The following is a 7,160-nucleotide window of genomic DNA, read 5'->3' as shown; positions in this document are numbered from 1 at the left end:
CAAAACAAAGGGATGAAATCAGCAACCACCTCAAGTTTATGTTGTCTTTAATGGGACAGAAAGCAACCACAAACATGAAGTATGCCTCATCGTACGAAACATACACAAAACAATGCTGGCAATAAATGGTGTGAGAGTCTGTGTGTGTGTATGGTAGTCCTCAAGAGATCACGGCTATATCCTGGGGGAGAACGTGTTTTTATTAAGAATATGCTGAAACATAAATGTGAGCACTCTTCGCCAGAACTGTGAACATTTCCCCATAGGGGTATGCCGCCAAATGATAGAACAAAGAAAGGCAGACAGACAGACATTCAACATAATCATGATATACGATGACAGGAGGATAACCAAATCAGAATATCAACAAACACTTGCCTAACTTTCTACACTTCTTGAGAGGGAGGAAAATTTAACTTCAGTAAGGACTCGCTGCCATGATGGAGAATATCTTAAGGGGCGATAATTTTGGTTTAACAAAAATATTTGAATGTAAACAATTTAACTGAACATCGTTCAGGTTTTGCTGGTCCTGAACATCTTACAGGTTTGGAAACTTATTTTTATACCAAATGCTCCCCACTTGTCAAGGCCATTCTTCTCTAATCTGAGCAGTGTTGCAAATGTGCCTCTAAGAATAAGGTGCCTCAAATATTGGGTTGCCCAAAAAGTAATTGCGGATTTTTTAAAAGAAAGTAAATGCATAAAACTTAGAATGAACTTTAACTTTAACTAAACTTTAACTTTTTTACACTTTTTTTCTAAAGCAAGCTAAAAGTAACAACTGATAACTGACAGAAGAAATAATGCAATTACAGAGTCACAAGCTGTGAAAAAATTTGTCAACGCCGACTATATGAAACATCCGCAATTACTTCTTGGACAACCCAATAGATGACATTAGCTTTATCACACCTTCTAACCAGGGTAAAAGAGAGGTCCAAAAGTGGTCTTCGATTGGACTCACCTAATTATAGCATCTGTAAAACATATTTTAAACCCTTGCTCTACACTTTTTAGGGAGCTCCTATTTTGCTATGAGTCTAAGCTTGGCTCAATCCCACAAGCTCATACTTCCGACGTATTCCCTCAGCCACTCAAACGTCGCGCCTGATTTAGGTTAGGTTGAAAAGAGGGTGCGGGTATTAATCCGCCCCATGCCACTAGGACATACACCTAAACCAGCAATCGGCTTGGTGTGCGCTCTAAAAAGTAACCTCGGAAAAGAAAATTTTAAATAAGGAACCCGTGCCAGTAACAAAATCCTTTATTGTTTTCCATACCACGCCCCTAAGTTGGTTCATGTCTGGTAATGTGTCCCCACCTAAGTGCCGGTATCTGTTAGACGCAAAAGCCGGGCAATGACATAGGAAATGCTCCAAAGTCTCATCATCTTACCCACATGCCCTACGCATGCGATCACTTGTCGCAGCGATTTTGCATAAGTAAGCTCGTAGTCCTATATGTCCCGTAATGATACCGAAAGCTATACTGACCTCCTTTTTGCTTCCGTTCAGTAATAGCCTCGTTATCTCACAATCTGGATTTCCCCACAGGATTTTCGCTGTTCCACAATGTTGCATGCGCATTCGTCGCCCACGCCCTTAACTCGGACTGCATCGACCCGAAAGGCTTCGGGTTAACCAAGTTCATGGACGACAGTTCTCTGACCTTCCCAGACAAGTCGTTTGCTTTCTCATTCCCTATTACTCCGCTATAATCCGACACCCAAACGATGCGGATTGTGCCATCTTTAGGGAAGGCGTTAATCTCCTTCTTAAATTCCAAGACTATTCGCGATCTTAATCTCGACAGTTGTTATTGCCCAAACGATGCGTATCGTGCCGTTCTCAGAGAAGGTGTAAATCTCCTTTTTGCATTCTGTTTGTGATCTTATCGTACTGGTTGTTATTGCTCTTATGGCCTGCTTACTCGCCCGTTCCTTGCGTGAACACCACACCACCTCACATATTCCATTATCGCCCGAATCTCCTCCTGCAGGATCGTATTATGGCCAGGCAGTCTAAAACAGATCACAGACCTTGGATTCTCAATGTAGACCCCAGGCCCACTATGCCCTCTAGCTTTGATCCATCCGTGTAACATGATCTTCCAGATGGCATTACTTGGGTTCCGTCAGTCTCAGACAGCAGTACCTCGCACTCGACCTCAAGTGTCGTCTCAGGTATCCGATCGGAAACCACTTCCCTTCCTTTCAGGTTTCCTATCGTCGCCTCGATTATACCGCGATGGTATGAGCTGCTCCCATCCTCAATCCATTCTCCCATCGCCTTAGGTCTCATATACGCAGTAGCTGCCTCACACTTAATCTGTATGTCGCGCCTGATTTTCAAGCGAGTATCTTGGTGATGTTGACTTGTCCGGACTTGATTTGTCCACAATGGCTACACGAATGAAGCCTTCATTGTAGACATTGGGTTTCTGTTTCAACTTGAGTTTCTTGGTTCCGTTCAAGGCGGAGTAGCCTTTACTCTACCGTAACTCTAGATCCAGGCCAGTCACCTTAGAATTTGGGTCAGTATTTCTCGGCTGTTCCATGGTAACTAGGAGTGGGCTGGATGCTCGCACGGGCGTAACCCTGCCTTATCCCCACTTGCCTAAAAAACTGACCGATCCGGCTAGGGTAGACTGATGTTTTTGGTGAGGTATGGGAAATAATGCGTTTTTTTCTTATCCAACGTGATTGTAGGTGCCGAACAGGCTATGGCTAGAACGTCACTGTTAGAAATATGGCCTGTGATAATTCTATCACAGTTAGTTACTTTACCTTTCGATGTGTTATAAATAACTTAAAATGTTTGTATCTTCCTAAAAATACTCCAAGCCAATTACGAGTTAACCCAATTTTAACTTCAGCCGGACGGATAAGATTTACTATGGTAATGATGAACTTAAACTTATCATCGTAACACGTTCACCAGTGGAGAGAAACCAGTGTGCTGATTTGCCTGAAAATTTCCTTTCTTCAAAACTCAATCGCCGACCCATGACCCATCTTTCGTCTCAACTGCCTCTTCAAAAAGCATCAAATGCCAAATAAATTCTACCACTTAGCCCCAAGCAAGGATATACTTTTTTACAACCACTCACTACAGTTACCCTGCCAAATTAGCCAAACGATTAATTGTCAGATTCCATTCAGCAAGGCACAAACATACTTCACCAACAAAGAAAACAAAAACAAGGAAATTGTTACTGTCTATAATTAACTGCATTTTCCTCTTCAATCAATGCAAAAATCTGTCTGACCTTTCCGTGGCAAAAACTTTGTGTGGCTGAGGTACTCTTCAAATGCCAACCACTTCAACTCCAAACATATGTTTTTTGTTGCTACTCACCATGCCCCACCTCCCCCCGCTTAAAAAACTCAGTTCATGGAAGAATGAATTCACACAATTGTTGTTTGTTCATATGGAGACGTATCTGACGATGCTGATGGTCAGTCAGGCAGTCAGAGCATACAGCAGAAAGAAAAAAAAAACAAAAAACCGGGAAAAATCGAATTGTACAACTTTTTGTGTCCATATTATTTATTCATTAATTTCGACCAATTCGCAAAACAAAAGAGAGCACAGCAAAAGTTAGTCCTTGCAAATGAATGGCCCATCGCCATTCATTCAACGGCTTGCTCTTGCCGCCGAAAATAACAATAGCGCGCCAGCTGAGAGCAATTGATTGTTCTTTGGCGTTGACTACACATTGGTGTGGCAATGTCCAAGCAGCGTTGGAAGCCAGAGTTTATGCATGATGGATTGCTGAAGGATGTTTTTGATATGACCACCACTGGGCGGCCGCATAACACAACAATGGCAATGTGAAAACGGCAAAATCTTGTGGCCTCATTGCCTCCCTGAGCCCAATTGCCCAATTGCTTCCGGATTATAGATATTGATGGCTATACCACATTCGCGCGCTCAGCAGGACCCATGCGTTAGCTCCACATGTTTTATTTTTTATTCCCTCCTCCCAGACACACATGCACTCTCCACTCCTCACCATCTCTGTATTTTCACATTCATTTATTCATTATTTTATTTTGCTCTCAATTCAGAACTTGGAATATGGGATGGCAGTTCTTATGCTATGCATGTTTGCGTGTCTGCCAACCATCATCCAGCAGCCAGCATTCACCCCAAAAACAGAGTGAGCTATACTTGACTGCTTTTCATTTTGCAAACTAATTGAAAGGAAATTGCCAATAAAGTGAAAAAGGATTTCTGTGAGGAGGGTGGAAAGTCATGCAGAAAACAAGTTGTTGTATGAGTAATTAATGGCCAAACTTTTGATGCTGTTATCCATGTTGTATTGTTGGTTGATTTGTCCACCGAAGATTTGAGCAGATGCTTTTTAACGATCCATGTACCACAAGGTTGTGATTCTCATATGTTGTGTAGGGTTTTTATTTGATCAAGTAAAAATGTTAAAATACAAGTCCACCGACTACATTTTTGTATATTCGCCTTAAAGTTGCTAAAGATAGGTACCCAAGATACCAAATCAGTAGAAAGGTTTATATGGCAACCAATATATATCAGACCGATGAATAATTTGAACCATACTAAGCAAGGGTATTGGATGCCAAAACACGGCCTTTGGAGAGACGTTTTTACGTGGCTTCAATGCATGGCATAGTACCTCACAATTATTGCCAGCATGATGAGGCTGACCGCTGACAACTTTTTTTCTGATGTTCTCACCAGGATTCGAAGCCATGCTATCAGCGTCCTATGCCGGTATGCTAACCTCTGCGCTATGGCGGTCTCCTCAAGAAGCATAACAAGTCGAATCTGGCATTTTAACGATCATTCTATTTTTGGGCATTCGGGAAGTAGTTCTTATACTATTGGGTTGCCCAAAAAGTAGTTGCGGAATTTTTTAAAAGAAAGTGAATGCATTTTTAATAAAACTTAGAATGAACTTTAATCAAATATACTTTTTTTACACTTTTTTTCTAAAGCAAGCTAAAAGTAACAGCTGATAACTGACAGAAGAAAGAATGCAATTACAGAGTCATAAGCTGTGAAAAAATTTGTCAACGCCGACTATATGAAAAATCCGCAATTACTTTTTGGGCAACCATAAATCGGACATAGCTGCCATATAAACCGATCTCCCGATCTTTTAAGCCTCTGGAGGGCGCAATCTTTACTCAATTTGCCTGAAATTTTGGAGGTGGTGTATTTCTATGACTGGTGTTTTTCTATTTGAAAAAGTCATTCTAAAAACTTGACAAATGCGATCCATGGTGGAGGCTATATAAGATTCGGCCGGGCCGAACATAACACGTTTTTACTTGTTAATATTTAAAGCGCTCAGCAAGTCGATTTTTGGCTTAGGACTATGTCCATAGTAGCATGAGGCGGATACATATCAGCACACTCTTTTCAACCCAACCTAACTTAAGTTGAGTCGCTATCCGATACGCCGTTGGAATTCGGCATAAAAAAGGAGGTCCCTTATCACTGAGCTTAAATTTTGATCGGTATGCACTCATTGATATGAGAGCTGTTCCTTCGAAATTTAGTGTTCAAAAGGAACCTATTAAGCAGAAGCTGGGCACATATAGGTATGAGGGCTTCCAAATCGGCCCATAAACGGATATGGCTCACATAACAAGCTATATACTTGTTGACTTCTTGAGTCCCTACAAGGCTCAAATTATATCCATGTCTAGCATTCGGGAAGTAGTTCTTATACTAAAAGAGCTTCCTGTTTCAATTTTTACTGATCCCAAACGGCTGAATTTAAATTAAATAACTTAAAATGGTTGTATCTCCTTAAGAGTACTACGGACAAAGAAAATTTCGGTGAAGGGGAAAGCCTTACAGAACAAACATGTAGTAGAACGGAACATGGCATGCAGAATTTTATCTAAATTGAGGGCAAATTGCAACCTCTAAGAGTTAAAGAAATTAAATCCTGATTTTATCGCCTTTCAATTCGTACTCAACGGATTAGTGGTAAAACCTGGCAATGCAACGATATTTCAGCTAAGTCCTAATGGTGTTTAATGCAAGCACCTGCCGTGTTGGCTTAATCCTTCAGGGCTCTTAACCCCGGGTGAATATAGTGAGTCCACCAACGCCCCCACACATAGCCTAAGCTATGCATGGGTACCAATTCGAGTTCACGTATTTCAGTCCGAACTTCATGTTATCGAGGATGCGTTGAGAAGGACTGATGACAATCATATAGTGGCAGGCGATTTTAACTCCTAAGCAGTAGAGAAGGGCATGCAATCCAACAACTCAAGAGGTAGAAGAATATTGCAGATGGCAGCAAGGACGGGGTTGGTTGTGGCCAATAGTGGAAGCGCTTTTACCTTCAGACGCCCGTCACAATTCTCTAGATAACGCTTGTGTTCTCAGAGAATAGAAGAAAGGATCGAAAACTGAAGGCAAGCACACGCAAGTGGAATGTGCTCCCAACCGAGATTGACCGACATACGCAGGAATCCGAATCCAGCGGAAACGCCCCAATAGCAGCAAATCGCAACATGTTCATAATGCAATGCCTAGGGTTAAGCGTTATATAAAGAGACAAAAAGGCAATCGGGAATGCCATTACCAAAAGCAAAAGAAGGAACAAAGAACAAAGAGAAGATCTCAACCGAGACCCCTAGACACTTGGATAGAAAGTCGTTATGAAAAAGCTTGGAATAAAAAGCCCAAATATTGAGATGGATGAGAAAAAAATGTTGCAACAACCCTCTTCCTAGAAAACAAACTAAGACCAAGCGACAAAAACATTGGAGTGGCCACACACACTCCCCCATTCACACTTAAAGAACTCGTAACTCGCTGCAGTAGTCTTCAAAGCGGAAAAGCGCTTGGCCCCTTCGAAGTCCCAGTAGAAGTCAGGAAGATAATCGCCAGAATTGCTTGTGAACATCTGTAACAGATGCCTGTCAGAAGGAATATTCCCAGATGTGTGGAAACAACAAAGGCTGGTTTGATCAGCAAGGTAAAAAGGTGATCCATAATCGCCATTGTCTTACAGGCAGCGGGGAAGCTGTTGGAGCGTTTGATAATGTCTAGACTCGCAGAGGCAATCGCCGCAGAAGAAGGACACTCGAGCCGGGAAAATGGGTCTGGCGGAACCCTCGTAGCAGACTCATTATCCTATTGGCAAGGCTGGAC

The sequence above is a fragment of the Stomoxys calcitrans genome, chromosome 5, assembly GCF_963082655.1.
Source record: "Stomoxys calcitrans chromosome 5, idStoCalc2.1, whole genome shotgun sequence".
In the NCBI taxonomy this organism is placed as follows: domain Eukaryota; kingdom Metazoa; phylum Arthropoda; class Insecta; order Diptera; family Muscidae; genus Stomoxys; species Stomoxys calcitrans.
This window is presented reverse-complemented; position numbering follows the sequence as displayed.